This window comes from Papio anubis, chromosome 7 (genome assembly GCF_008728515.1).
Source record: "Papio anubis isolate 15944 chromosome 7, Panubis1.0, whole genome shotgun sequence".
In the NCBI taxonomy this organism is placed as follows: Eukaryota; Metazoa; Chordata; class Mammalia; order Primates; family Cercopithecidae; genus Papio; species Papio anubis.
In genome coordinates, this window is record NC_044982.1 from 47,833,764 (window position 1) to 47,849,799 (window position 16,036).

A 16,036-nucleotide genomic window follows, 5' to 3' on the forward strand; every position below is an offset into this window, starting at 1 on the left:
TAATCTGTTTTTTTCTTTTCCCTAATTTGCTATCTAGTATTTGAGAAAGAAAATCTGCTTAAATTAAGAAAGTTTGAAATGATGTCTGTGAATGAGGAAATTTGATTTTCTTAACTTGAAGTGCAGGCAGCATCAAAGCAGGAGAGGTGCAGTGGCAGAAACACTGCTTTAAAGAAGAAAAATGACTTCTAATTAGCTCTAAGGTGGCAGCTTGAGCCACACTGGCCTCAGCCCACAAGGGCATTGTTTATATGCAAATGATTCTTTCTGAAGCACTAGAAAACACTTCCTTCCCTTGAGGAGGTAAGCATTCTCTTGAAATCTGGTCTTTTCTACTCATTTGGTTTATTTTTTTTCTTGGTATTTCTAAAGTAAATGTCAACTTTAGCTCCTATTGGGAATGAACATAAATCCCAAATTAATCCATTTTCCCTGTTCAAATACTGTCCCATACATATGGTGTTGCCATCATAGCTGCTTTGCAGTGGTGCCTTACTAACAGGCTCCCCTGAGAACAAAGTCAGCCAGGACACCTAGAGAATGGGGATGTTGAGGACCCGGGGGCAGGGAGCTTGTAGCAGCAGCAATGAGGCAGAGGAGGTGCTCACTTACGCCTAAAGTTTTGTCAGTTCTTTTTAACTTATTTTTTCTATTATTTTTAATATTATTAATCTACTTTTTAATCTTTTTTAAATCTATTTTCTTCTATATTTTTTTCTTTGTCCCTATTCTTGGACACATCTGTAGGGGCAGAGCCCAGCCCACCTGGACACTGAGCTACTCCCATGGGATAGGTATGCTTGGGTTCCCCTTGGGTTCCCCTCTCCTGTAAGAGAAGAGAATGGCCTTTGCAAATCTCACACCCAAACAGAGCCTTAGCTTACCTTGCCTAGAAGAGGGTGAAATATGGGCTCTAATTTCTAGGGCCCACCTATGTGTCTTGTATTACTTCAGTCAATAATAAATTTCTGTCAATGAAAGATGCTATTGAAATGTTGCCAACCAAATCTCCCCCTCCACAGGACCTCATTATTCTCCATCTGGCATTCACTGGCCTTTCCCTCTTAGGATTCCCCCACTCCAAATATCTAATCACCAGATACTGCCAATTTTACATTGGAAGTTTTTCTCTGCTTTGTGCTTCTCCCATTCCCAATATGCCTGTTCATCACCTGTCCTCCATCTAACTATTGAGAGAACTGCTGGGCCACACTCCCTGCCTCTGGCCATCACACCACCACCAGAGAAATGGATAGATGGTGGGTGGGTGGAGAGAGAGAGTCATGTTACCTAGGACCTAAAACCCTTCAGGTGTGTTAGTCGGCTTGGGCTGCCATTACAAAATACCACAAACTGGTGGGGGTTAATCAACAGAAATCTATTTTCCTGCAGTTCTGGAGGATGGAAGTCCTAGATCAAAGTGTTGCAGATCTGGTTTCTTCAGGGTGTCTCCTTTTTGATTGCAGACAGCCACCTTCCTACCATGTCCTGACGTATTTGCCCCGTGCGCACATGTCTGGTATCTCTATGTCCTAATCTCCTCTCTTTATAAAGGCGCAGTGATATTGGATTAAGGCCCACCCTAACAGCATCATTTTAACTTAATTACCTCTTTAAAGGCCCTACTTCCAAATACAATGAAATTCTGAGGTACTGGGTCTTAGGGCTTAATATGGTTTGGTTGTGTCCTGACCCAAATCTCACCTTGAATTGTAATAATCCCCACATGTCGCGGGAGGGACCTGGTGGAAGGTAACTGAATCACGGGGGTGAATTTTCCCTGTGCCATTCTCGTGACAGCACATAAGTCTCAAGAGATCTGATGATTTTATAAAAGGGCAGTTCCCCTGCACACACCCTCTTGCCTGCCGCCATGTAAGATATGACTTTGCTCCTCATTTGCCTTCCACCATGATTGTAAGGCCTCCCAGCCATGTAGAACCATGAGTCCATTAAATCTCTTTCCTTTATAAATTACCCAGTCTCAGGTATGTCTTTATTAGCAGCATGAGAACAGACTAATACAGGGCTTCAACGCATAAATTTTGGGGGGACATAAATCAGGCCCTACCACTGCTTGAACAATGGAAGCGATGCAGTGACAGTTTCCAGGCCCAAGCTTTAAGAAACTAAGAACTTTGCTTCCTATCTCTCTGTGACACTTGCCCCAGGGACAAGGAGGGGAGGCTACATGTAGTTCTGTCTCACAGCCCCTGCTACAGTCCCGTCAACCACCCACATGTGGGTGGAAGTTTTCAAGATGGCCCCAATCCCAGCCATCCTTGCACTGCAACCACATGACAGACCCTGAATGAGTCTCTTAACTGAGCCCAGTCATTTCCCAGAACTGTAAGAGATAATAATATAAGGAATAAAATAAGGGTTAAATTTTAAACCACTAAGTTTTGATATGATTTCTTATATAGTAACTGATAAACAAAAATGGTATTTTTGTGTAAAATCCAATTACGGCATTGACAACTAATATATAAATTTAAACACAAAACAAAACACTGTTCTGGCCAAATACTACACATCTGTAGGCAGCCAGTTTGTAACCTTTGTTTGCTCTAGCAATTCCCAAACTCTTGGAGTACCTTACTAACACCCTGCTCTTTCAAACCTTCACGGCTTTGTAACACTGCTCCCTCAACACAAGCATTTCAGTTGCCTAGTTTTTCTCATCATAAAAACTTGCTAACTGTTGTTGAAGAAATGAACAGGTAACCAGATAATCAAGGACTGATTATACTCAGGTTGATTTCCATCTTCCTTCATTTTCCCTTGAATCTTTATCATAAACGCTCTTCAACTAAGGTAAGCTGATCTGATTCCATCCTCGCAACACAATGGCTTTGACCTTTTCTAAATCTTTATTCTCCAGCATGCCTCCCTTGAGGCTGGGAGAAGGTTAGTGACCTACTTTCTGTTTCTTTGGATTGCATCCTTACTCTCTTCCTTCATCTTTCCTCTGGTAGCTCTGTTGTTTATCCACTTTTCTCTTTGATGGCTTTCAATCATTCAAGGTAGTTTTTGAAGCAGCAGTAGTTCACCAGATACTGCACTCTGCCCTGCCTGAGGGTACAGAGGTGCAGACAGCACAGATGTCACTGAAGCACAATGGTCTTAGAACACCTTCCAGAAAATGAGAACACCCCTCATTTAATACTAAAACCTATTGTAATCCAGAGATGATCTGTAGATATACAGATCTGCTACAGTCCAGATCCAATCATTCCTTATTTTTCACAAATAATAAATCAAAAAGAAAATTCTTTTTACAGTAGGAAATTCTTGGCTGCCTGGCTTTTTCTTCATTCCAGCAAGAGCCATTCAACTTGTTCTTTTCCTCTTAAAAAAATCTTGCAACACCTGGGTGCGGTGGCTCACTCCTGTAATCCCAGCACTTTGGGAGGCTGAAGTGGCTAGATCACCTGACGTTAGGAGTTCAAGACCAGCCTGGCCAACATGGCAAAACCCCGTCTCTACTAAAAATGTATAAAAATTAGCCAGGCTTGGTGGCAGGCGCCTGTAGTCCCAGCTACTTGGGAGGCTGAGGCAGGAGAATTGCTTGAACCCAGGAGGCAGAGGTTTCAGTGAGCCAAGATCGTGCCACTGCACTCCAGCCTGAGTGACAGAGCAAAACTCCATCTCAAAAAAATGATAAAAAATAAAAAAATCTTGCAACTAACATTGTAGCTAAATGTCTCCTAAACATTTCCCCTGCCTCTACCTCTCCACCACTGCAGTTCTTCCTACACAACATTGATAGATTAATCTTTTTTAAATGCCATCTAAACCTATCATCAGAGACTCTCCGCATACATTAGAAGCTCCAAATGCCACGGACTAGAATTCAAAGGCATCTGAGGTCTAGCCCGGACTTATTTCTTCAACCTCCTCTCCTGTAACACCCACCCCATGATCCCTGAGCTCCAGGCAAATACATCCCCTCACAGTCTCTCAAAGTCAGAATGCCTCTCCCAGCTAAGTGACTTTCACCCACTCCACCAGGTCACGATTTATTCCTCCTACTGGCTTAAGAAGCCCCTCAAACTTCTCCTTTCAAGATGCCTTTTCCTATGGCCCAGGATCTTAGAAACAGACCCTTCTCTGAACCAGAAGTCTGTAGATAATACAGACTTCTACAAATTCAGATACTCATCCTTACATTCTCATCACTCTACACGTAGGTCCTGCATCTCAAGGGAGACTATAAGTCTTTCAAAGGCAAAAGTCACGTTTTGTATTAACTTGATATCCCCAGGGCCAAGCATGATATCCAATGGTAAATGCTCAATAAATGTCTGACAAATCATACTTGATTGTATGAGTAGAAACTGTTTGCTTTGGTTATTGATTAGACACAACCAAACTGACAGTCAAACACCTCACTTTGGTCAGTGACCTTGACTTTCCTGACCCTGTAAAAACATGTAAAACTCAGCAGGATTTACTGGTCACTCTGTAATTAAATAACTGGTCAGTGGTGATACACTGTAAACACTACCTAAAAGGAAGCAAAGCCCAAAACAAATGATGCTTACCTCTAAATCACACTTGATGCCCCAGGGAAGGCACCTTAACGGCTTCTGAAGAATAGGCCAGAGCCCTGAAAAAAGGGAAGCAAAATGATTTTTTTTTTTTATTCCACAGAACCCTGAAATTAGCGTCCATGCTGAAACAACCTGAGGGGAGCAGATCAACAAGTGTCTGACTTCAGACAGGTGAAAAGGCTAAACTGAAAAACAGGCCAGTTTGTATAATTGAAAAAGCATGTCAGCTCAGAAGGGCGGGGCTCACCGATGCTGAGTGGCATTGAAGGGGAAAGGGGTGTAACCTATAAGCAAATAGAGTCACGTTGCCAAACCTATATCCAATTAATGTAAAAATTAAGAGATAATAAGTGCCTTAGATTCTGCTTAGATTTTAAGTGGTGCTTAACAAGACTATGAAGATGGAAAAACCTGACCAAGAATAGGCAAGTTGAAGTTATTCAGGAGGCTAAAGTAGGAGGATGGCTTGAGCCTGAGAAGTTAAGGCTGTAGTGAGCTGTGATCATGCCACTGTACTCCATCCTGGAAAACAGAGCAAGACACTGTTGCCGAAAAAAAAAAAAAAAAGGCAAGTTGAGGCAAAGTTTTCCAGATTATTAAAAAGACGAATACAGTGAATAATGTTTTATCATTGTTTGCAACCCAACATATATATTATGACAAGACAACACATTATGACTTTTACTGAAATGTTATTGTTCAAACACATTTAAGCATTTCCATTGAAGACTCCTCATTTCAAAGTTGATTAAGAGTGAGGTCAAAATTAGCCAAGCATAGCGGCATGCACCTGTCCCAGCTACTTGGGAGGCTGAGGCACAAGAATCTTTTGAACCTGGGAGGAGGAGGTTGCAATGAGCTGAGATTGTGCCACTGCACTCCAGCCTGGGTGACAGAGCAAAATTCTGTCTCAAAAAAAAAAAAAAAAAAAGAGACCGGGCGCGGTGGCTCACACCTGTAATCCCAGCACTTTGGGAGGCCGAGGAGGGCGGATCACGAGGTCAGGAGATGGAGACCATCCTGGCTAACATAGTGAAACCCCATCTCTACCAAAAATACAAAATATTAGCCAAGCATTGCGGCGGGCGCCTGTAGTCCCAGCTACTCGGGAGGCTGAGGCAGGAGAATGGAGTGAACCCAGGAGGCGAAGATTGCAGTGAGTCAAGATTGCGCCACTGCACTCCAGCCTGGGCAACAGAGAGGGACTCTGTCTCAAAAAAAAAAAAAAAAAAAAGAGTGAGGTCAGGAAACACTGGGTGACTGTCAGGAACACAGGCCTCCTGACCTGCAGGTCAGCAGGTCTCCACTTACAGGTACTGCCCCTATCTCAAAAAGAATAGGATCTCCAGAAAGAAAGGGTCCAAAGATAAAGTTTCTGCATTAAATGAACTTTATAAATGGAAAATACTCACATAATGTCACATACATTTGTGGTTATTAAGAAAATTGACTTCTTGGATTTGAGTTGACTTCCTGGACCAAGGATGACAAACGGTTCTTCGCAGGAGCCAATCTGATCAATTGTCTGAAGATTCCAAAGCTGTCTCTGGGTCTGGTAGGAAAAAGTGATGCAATCGATTAGTAAGTCTGTCATGGGCCAGGAGAATCATGTGTTGGGAGCAGGCATGCCATATATTTACCATTCCTGATTTAGACACTTAGATGTTGAATGTATTGTAGATTTTCTCTGGCTCTGCCTGGTACCTGGATTCCAATCTCTCCACATAAAAATAGCTACTTGCACAAGTCAACCATTCCGTAGGAGAAATAAATAATAGGGGAGCTGAGCGCTCCCTTGCTTCAGGTAGAACCATCTAATTGAAAGGCTGAATCAGTGTCTTAATTATTTGCTTTGTAAATATATCTCAAGAAGAAAAAAAATCATAGAATATAAAGATTCCAATTTCCCTTGAAGGAAATCACATTGTTCATCTTGGAGGTGGTGGGCATTCCACAGTGAAAATAGTGAGCATGTCATTTATAATCCACTGTACATGAGATAGTATAACATTTTAAAAATATTAACTGATTTATTTCTCTCATTATTTTCCCCCTTTCCCTTTCTTACCTCTCTCCCAACTCCCACTTCAAAGACAGAATACATTATGGGTTCACTTTTCAGTGGAAGGATTTCACAAGACAATAACACTGGAATTGTTAGCAGTAGCGAATTCATTCGGGTCTACAGCAACCTCAATTCTTGCCTCCTCAGAAGAATTTGAAAAAGGGCACAAGACAGAGTGAGAGACCAAGGCAAGCTTTAGAGCAGGAGTGAAAGTTTGTTAGAAAGTGTAGGGCAGGAATGTAAGGATGTAACGTACACTTGAAAGAGGGCGGGCAACTTGAGAGAGTCAAGTGCACTGTTTGACCTTTGACTTAGGGTTTTATAAGCTGGCATGCTTCCCGGTGCGGTGAGGGGAGTGGTGCCAGAGGTTTGCATCTCTTCTCCCCTGATCTTTCCCTTGGGATGGGCTGTCTGCATGTGCAGTAGCCTGCCAGCGCTTGGGAGGGGCCGCACACGCAGTGTGTTTACTGAAGTTGTATGCATACTCACTTGAGGCATTCTTTCCTTACCAGTCCAGTGTTCCAGTAAAATCACATATCAGTTAACCTCCACCATTTCGCCTCTTAGTCTGCATGCTTGAGTCCACTCATCCAACTCCTGAGATCTTATCGGGAAGTTGATCACCAGCTCCAGGATTTTTCTATCTACTGGGAGACTGACAGTCCCTGGTGCCAGCTGTAACCAATTATTTTAGAAACCCAGCTTAACAATGCCTGACCATCACCTGATGGTCAGCTGACATTCTGGAGTGGGGCAAGGAGGGAGCCTCTCCTGCCCCACTCATGTCTACCTAGCTACCTACTGTAACAAAATCACCTGCCAGACACTTGCATTTCAGTATCTAAAAGCTTAAACAGAGTTTGCAAGCAAGCAATTCTCAGGATATGTATAGCCCAAAGTCATGTTTTGTGGCCCTGCAGAGCACAGTAAAAATTTCTGAATTATTTGCCAATGTTCCAAAATCAGGAGAGTTCACATGAACTTCCACATTTCCACCCTCCCTTTTATTTTAAAAGCAAAACTGTCAACGCTAATCCGGTTTTCCTTAGGGCAACTCTTAGCTCAAGCTGAGTAACAACTTCTCCCTTTAAAAACCAATACACTGGGTCTGGGCACGATGGCTTGTGGCTCTAATCCCATCTACTTTGGGAGGCTGAGGCAAGAGGATTGCTTGAGCCCAGGAGTTCAAGACCAGCCTGGGCAACACAGAGTGATTCCATCTCCAAGAAATAACAAAAAACTATACATCAAGTAAAAAGAAAACAAAAAGTAACAACCGTCTCCTTTTCACCTTGATCCCCATCCACCTGCTTCACTGATTACTTACCTCTCTGGCCTCTATTGGTTTGGGTGTGGGAATTTGCACCAGAAGGCCTAGACCCTGGAAAGGGATTGTGTCAGCTGCCATGGAGGCAACACCTTCATGAGAGTAAGTACCTGTGAGGGGAAAATAAAGTTCAAGGGATTAGAAATTAGAACAAAAATTCCTGCAATAGGAACAAGGAAAATAACATCGTAGAGTCTAGAATAAATACTATTTCTCGGATGTGCATGGTGGTTTAAGCCTATAACTCCAGCACTTTAGGAGGCTGAGATGGCAGGATCATGTGAGCTCAGGAGTTTGAGACCAGCCTGGGACCGTGTCTTTGCAAAAAAAAAAACTTAGAAAAATTAGCCAGGTATGGGGGTACATGACTATAGTCCCAGCTACTCAGAAGGCTGAGGTAGGAGGATTACCTGAGCCTTGGGTGTTAAGGCTACAGTAAGTCATGATGGCACCATTGCCTTCTTTCCTGGGTGACAGAGTGAGATCCTATCTCAAGAAAAAAAAGAAAAAAGAAAAAAACAAACTCTCCCATGCAGGGAGTCAGGAGGAAGACAGCTGGAACTGCTGGGGCTCCATAGTGAGAAATGACCACCAGGGCTGTGCTCATGATACATCATGTGATCCAAGAAGCACCAGAGGATTGGCTCACTGTCCTTTCCTTTGTCTTCCTTTGTCTTAGCTGGGATTGTAGGCGTGCACTACCACGCCTGGATAATTTTTGTATTTTTAGTAGAGACAGGATTTTGTCATGTTGGCCAGACTGGTCTTGAACTCCTGGCCTCAAGTGATCTGCCTGTCTTTGCCTCCCAAAGTGCTGGGATTATACATGTGAGCTACTGCGCCTGGCCGGAATAGCTGGTTTTTAACAGCTGCCAGCACCTCATGTTACCAACACCCAGAGAGAAGACTATGCTTGGTCTCTGAACCACTTAACCCAAATAGATAGCCCCCACCTCACAAAATCCAGAAATACCCTACCCCCCACTTAAAAAAGACTGAATCCTGAATACTTATAAATTAATGTGGAGAGGAGGAAAAGAAAGTGTTGTACCTCTACATGTCATAAACCAAGCCAGTTTGAGAGTATTTAAGCTAGGACAATGGCTCACTTCTTCTAGTTTCTTCTTTGTTATCCACTCCACATCACTTATTTGGCATTAAGCCTATCAAAGAGTGCCTGGTAGCATTTATTTGTTGGTTTACTCTTTAGGCATTTATTGTACTTCTATTAAGTGACAGGCACCATTCATGGCTCTGAAAATACAAAGATGTATAATGAGTTGACCCTGTCATCTCAGGCTTAGAGTTACCTGGAGAGGTGGCTGTAACTATGCATTATAATGACAGTATCAGGTAAGAATAATTTGGCAAACAATTTAAAGAGCATTTCAAAAAGTCCAACATTCTTTCATGGTAAAACCAGTCAGAAAACTAAGAATAGAAGGGAACTTCCTCAACCAGCTAAAGGGCATCTACAAAAATCCACAACTAATATCTTGCTGAGTGGTAAAAGACTGGATGCTTTCCCCTAAGATCAGGAACAAGACAAGGATGTTCGTTCTTGACACTTCTATTCAACATTATACTGGAGGTACTAGCCAGAGCAAGTAGGCAAGAAAAAGAAATAAAAGGCTTCCAGATTGGAGAGGAAGCAGTAAAATTGTTTCTATTCACAGATGACCTGATCTTATATATAGAAAATCCTAAGAAATCCACCAAAAAACATTAGAGCTAATGAACAAGTTCAACAGTTTCAAGATACAAGATCAGTATACAAACACCAGTTGAATTTCTATACACTTGCAATAACTAATCCAAAAATGAAATTAACAAAACAATTCCATTTATAATAGCATCAGAAAGAATAAAATATTAATAGTAATTTTTTTAAAAAAGGTAAACAATTATACTCTGAAAACTACAAAACATTGTCTAAAGAAATTAAAGATCAATGTAAATACAAAGACATTACATATTTACAGGGATCAGAAGACTTAATATTGTTAAGATTGTTCACATGACAATATTCTCCAAATTGATCTATAGATATTACATATTCCCTGTTGAAATTCCAGCTGCCTGTTTTGCAGAAATGGGCAAGCTCATCCTAAAATTCATATACAAATGCAAGTAACCCAGAAGAGCCAAAATAGTTTTGAAAAAGAAAAACAAAGCCGGAGGACTTACACTTCCCATTTCCAAAACTTACTGCAAAGGTACAGTAATCAAGATAGTGTGATGCTGGCATACGGCTAGATATATAAATCAGTGGAATAGAATCAAGAGTCCAGAAGTAAGTCCTTACATTTCAGGGCAACTGATTTTTTACAAAGGTGTCAACACAATTAAATGGGGAAAGAATAATCTTTTCCACAAATGATGTTGAAACAATTGGAAATCCACAGGCAAAAGAAAGAATTTGGATTCATCATACCATATACAAAAATTAAATTTTATCATAGATCTAAATTTAAGAGCTAAAACTTTTAGAAGAAAGCATAGGAGTAAGTCATTATGACTTTGGATTAGACAATGGTTTCTTAAATATAACACCAAAACCACAAACAACAAAAGAAATAAAGATAAATTGGATTTTATTAAAATCAAAAACTTTTGTGCTTCAAAGTACACCATCAAGAAAGTTGAAGTGCAACATATGTAATGGGAAAATATTTGCAAATTATATATCTGATAAGGAACTTGTATCCATAATGCATAAAGAAATCTTACAATAAAAAGACAACGTAATTTGAAAATGAACAAAAGACTAGAATAGACATGTTTCCAGAAAGATATACAAGTGGCCTGTGTCTTAGTCCATTTGTGCTGCTATAACAAATTACCTGAGATTGGGTAATTTACAAAGAACAAAAATTTATTTCTCACAGTTGTGGAGGCTGAAAGTCCAAGATCAAGGCACTGGCAGTTTCAGTGTCCAAGGGCCTGGTCTCTGTCTCTTGTTGGGGTACCCTCCAGAGGGGATGAACACTGCATTCTCACATGGTGGAAGGCAGAAGGGCAAAAGGGTCTAGCTAGTTCCCTCCAGCCTTTTTATAAGATCACCAGTCCCATTTACAAGGGCTCTACCCTCAGGACTTAATCACTCCTAAAGGCCCTTTTCATGCCATCATGTTAGGGTTTAATTTCCAATATATGAATTTTGAAGGGACACATACATTCAAATCATAGTAGCCAGTAAGCACATGAAAATATGCTCAACATCATTAGCCATCAGTAAAATGCAAATCAAAACCACAATGAAATATCACTTCACATCCACTATGATGACTAAAATAAGAAAGATAGACAGCAAGAGTTGAGGATATGGAGAAACTGAAAGCCTTATACATAGCTGGTGAGAATGGCTGGTGGTGCCACTGCTTTGGAAAATACTTTGGCAGCTCCTTAAAATGTTAAACATCAAGTTATTATGTGGGCCAGACACTGTAACTTGTGCCTGTAATCCCAGTTATTCAAGAGTAGGGCAGAAGGATCACTTGAGGCCACAGGAGTTTGAGACCAGCTTGGGCAACATAGTGAGACTCTGTCTCTTTAAAAAAAAAAAAAAAAAAGTGCTGTATGACCTGGCTATTCCACACCTAGACATATACCTAAGAGAAATGAAAACATATGTTCACACAAAAATGTGTACATGAATGTTCATAGCAGCATTATTTATAATGGGCAAAAAATAAAAACAACCCAAATGTCCATCAACTGACAAAGGGTATGTCTATGCAATTAAATATTATTCAGCCAGAAAAAGAATAAAATGCCAATTACATAATACAACATAGATGCATTTTCAAAATATGCTAAATGAAAAAAGTCAGTCACAAAGGACCATATATTATATAATATCATTTATATAAAATGTCTAAAATAGACACATCTGTAGACAGAAAATAGATTACTTGTTGCCAGGGGGTGGGGGGAGGGAGAATGGGGAAGTGATTGTTAATGGATATGGGGTTTCTTTTGAGGTAGTAGAAACATTATGAAATTAAATAGTGATGGTTACACAGTTCTAATACTACACTAAAAAACAAATTAACAATTTAAGAGAGTGAATTTTGTGATATGTTAATTACATCTCAATAAAATTTTTTTTTTTGGAGTTTTTTTTTTTTTTTTTGAGACGGAGTTTTCCTGTTGTTGCTGAGGCTGGAGTGCAGTGGCACGATCTCGGCTCACTGCAACCTCCGCCTCCTGGGTTCAAGTGATTCCCCTGCCTCAGGCTCCCGTGTAGCTGGGATTACAGGTGTCCATCACCACACCCAGCTAATTTTTTGTGTTTTTAGTACAGATGGGGTTTCTCCATGTTGGCCAGCCTGGTCTTGAACTCCTGACCTCAGGTGATCCACCCGCCATGGCCTCCCAAAATGCTAGGATTACAGGCGTGAGCCAAAGTACCCCGCCCAAAAATGTTATTAAAGAATACTTTTACTTGGGAGGCTGAGGCAGGAGAATGGCGTAAACCCGGGAGGCGGAGCTTGCAGTGAGCTGAGATCTGGCCACTGCACTCCAGTCTGGGTGACAGAGCAAGACTCTGTCTAAAAAAAAAAAAAAAAAAAAGAATACTTTTGCTGGACGCAGTAAAAGTAAAATAAGAAAGAAAGACAGCAAGAGTTATCAGGATAACTCTGGAATGTGGATGTGATGCCTGGAGCTGCAGCTAGGAACAGCTCACGCCTGTTGTCCCAGCACTTTGGGAGGCGGAGGCGGGCGGATCACCTGAGGTCAGGAGTTCAAGACCAGCCTGGCCAACATGGCGAAACCCCGTCTCTGCTAAAAATACAAAAATTAGCCAGGCGTGGTGGTGGGTGCCTGTAGTCCCAGCTACTTGGGAGGCTGAGGCAGAAGAGTCACTTGAACCCAGGAAGCAGAGGTTGCAGTGGGCAGAAATCACGCCACAATACTCCAGCCTGGGCAACAAAGCAAGGCTCCATCTAAACAAAACAACAACAAAAAAATACTTTTGAATGCAAGTAACAGAATACTTAAGAGTGGCTTAAACCTTAAAGACGTTTACAGTTTATGTCACATGTCTGGAAGCAATTGGTCTCAGTGTTCACTCAAAAAAAATCATCAAAGACCAAGGCACCTCCTACATTTCCACTCTGATGTTCTCACTCATTTGCTTTTGATTCTCATGTTTGTCACCTCATGATCAATCATATGGCTGCCGCAGCTCCAGGCATCACATCCACATTCAAGACAGGATGAAATGGGAAGAGATGATGAAGCAATTCCTCACTTGCATCTTCCTTTTAACAGAAAAGCCAAAGACCCACCAATATGCTTCACCTTTGTTTCATTGGCCCAAGTGGTCACCTAGGTCTGTAAGGGAGATTGGAAATGAGAGTGTTTCTGGTTTATTCTACCACAAGATTTGAGAAAAGGAAAAAAGCATGTTGCGAATGACTATTGGTTAGCCAAGCAATAGTGTGTTTCCTATGGAGATGTGCCTGCTGAATATCTTCACTTGTGTCAAAGGTGCCTCAAAATCATCACATCCAGCTCTCAGCTCATTATCCCTTCTTCCCCTCTCCACTATTCACCGAACCTGGTCCTTCTCCACCACAGATATGGCTTCCTTGACTCCTTTTTTTCCCTCATCCCTGGACCTAATCAATCTTCAAGTCCTATTTTACCTCCTAAGCATGTCATGAACCGTCTACTTCTTTTGATCTCCTCCACGGAGTTTAAGAAACCTTCATCTCCTCCCTCACTGACATGCTTGCCTCCACTCTCTCCTCCCTCCAACATACTCTCTACACAGTGCCCAGACCATAGCTTCGAAATGCAAATTAGGGCCAGCCTTGGTGGCTCACATCTATAATCCCAGTGCTTTGGGAGGCCGAGGCAGGAGAATCGCTTAAATCCAGGGGTTTGAGGCCAGCCTGGGCAACATAAGGAGACTCCATTTCTATAAAAAATTTTTTTTAATTAGCCAGGTATGGTGGCATATGCCTGTAGTACCAGCTAATCAGGAGGCTGAGGTGGGAGGATCACTTGAGCCCAGGAGTTTGAGGCTGCAGAGAGCCATGATAGCACCACTGCACCCCAGCCTAGGCAACAGAGCCAGACTCTGTCTCAAAAAAAAAAAGAAAAAAGCTCATCTCACTGTGCTACCTCACATTCTCAGAAGTCTTCTCATTGTAAATGCAATAAGAACTAAGATCCATGAAGTCCCCTCACGGTCTTGCCTGCCTGGCCTCTGCACATGCTGTTCCTTCTAAGCGTTTCCCCTTATTCCTCCCCTAGTTAATTCCTACTCATCCTTCAAAGTTTAGCTCAAACATCCTTCACTCCAAAAACTCCCCCTGATTCTCCAAACCATGGCAAATCCTCTGTGATATGGTCCTATAATATGTAGTTTGCCTTTCATCCATTTAACACAAATACAATTAACTCAGTATGTAATTATGTGTTTAACGTCCGTCTCTCCTATATGAAAGTAAGCATTGTCTTCCTCTCTGCTCCTTCTCCGGCCCTAGCACAATACCTCACACATGGAAGGCACGCAGATTTCGTTGAAGATATGAAATAAATGAACTAATGAATACCAGAAAGTATTCAGAGCCAATTACTAACACAAAGCAAGCCGGTGAAGCAACTCTGCACCTGGGGAGCAAAGGGAGGAAGGGAAGATGGAAGAGCTTTGACTTCCTCCACAAAGCACAATATTGCCTTCCTTGTGGACAAAATCTTCATGCAGTAGCAGCCTTTGGGTGCCTGATTGCTAGAGCATTCCATGATATTTGCTCAGGTATTATTTTCTAATCCGTTCTTGTTTCAAACCAAGTTTCTTGAAGGCTAGAATAATTTCTGATAAGGAAGAGTACTAGCGTGGAGTTAGGCACAAGGCAGGTAACTAATCGCTTAATTGAGTCCTGAGATCACTGAGATCACACCAGTGCCTTCTGGTCTCCAAAAAAGTTATAAGGAGCAAGCAAAAAGTTGTAAGTGTCTTGAGGGCAGGGACAGCATGTAATAATCTGCACCTTGCCTGACACATGAAGGACCAATAAATGCAAAAGCAGTAAATGCTCACTGAATTGAGACCTAGCACGTGTCAGGCATGCCGGGTGCACGGAATGAACAGCTCCACTCTCACCAGCACCACTCTTTTTTTTTTTTCTTTTTGAGACGGGATCTCACTTTGTCACCCAGGCTGGAGCGCAGTGGCGAGATCTCAGCTCACTGCACCCTCAACCTCCTGGGCTCAAGCAATCCTCCCACCTCAGCCTCCCAAATAGCTGGGACCACAGGCACACGCCACAACGCCTGGCTAATTTTTTTTTTTTTTTTTTTTTTTGTAGAGATGGGGTTTCACTGTGTTCCTTAAACTGGTCTAGAACTTCTGAGCTCAAGCGATCTGCCTGCCTTGGCCTCTCAAAGGGCTGGGATAACAGGCAAGCAGTGCCACTCTCGACTTCTCATTTTTTCTCCTACAATCTCCCATGAGATCACCACTTTACAGAAAAGAAAATGCCACATACATACATTTGGCATGAGTGACCTGCTTTAAAAGTCCTGAGATAGTATCAAAGGAGATCAGAACTTGCCCTCCTGATTTAAGGAAACTAAAGAGAGAGCTGTGGTGCTCAAGCCCACTCTCCTCCGAGTGATGGAAAAAACTATTTTATCTCAGTTGTTCAAAGCATACCTAGTGATTCTTTTTCCCCAGCACAGTACGGAATCACATAATTCAGGCCAGTCTCATTGACCCTAAATCCTAATACTCCAGCTTTCTCTTTGATCTAACGATCTCATGGAAAAGAGCATTAGGGCTGAAAATTTATAAGCCTCTCCTTGTACTTTATTCTGATCCTGCTTCGCTGCTTAGCCCCAAATCATAAAGTGGAGCACTGTTTCAATCTGGGTATCACCACCACACCGGCTTATCATGGAGCGCTTAAGCCACTTGGTCAACTAGGAATATGTTCATTGTGATGTCTGTTTCAGGAATCTGCGCCAGGTGACTCCAACCAGCTCCCCACAAATGCTAGCTGAAAAATTTCAAGGCCAGCAGAAACCTTTCCAAGAAAAGCCTGGCAGTTTTTAAGTCAAATTTCAAATAAG

General features: G+C 41.9%; 1 long non-coding RNA gene across 1 annotated transcript; it reads right to left on the reverse strand.

Annotated features, from left to right (window-relative positions):
* Nucleotides 1-3,614: 3,614 nt before the first annotated feature.
* On the reverse strand, nucleotides 3,615-9,834 carry LOC110743785. Its single transcript, XR_002523372.2, has 5 exons — nucleotides 9,000-9,834; nucleotides 7,949-8,058; nucleotides 7,131-7,296; nucleotides 5,969-6,108; nucleotides 3,615-4,612 (listed from the first exon to the last, which is right to left on the reverse strand). It is a non-coding gene; the product is annotated as an uncharacterized LOC110743785 (long non-coding RNA).
* Nucleotides 9,835-16,036: the final 6,202 nt, after the last annotated feature.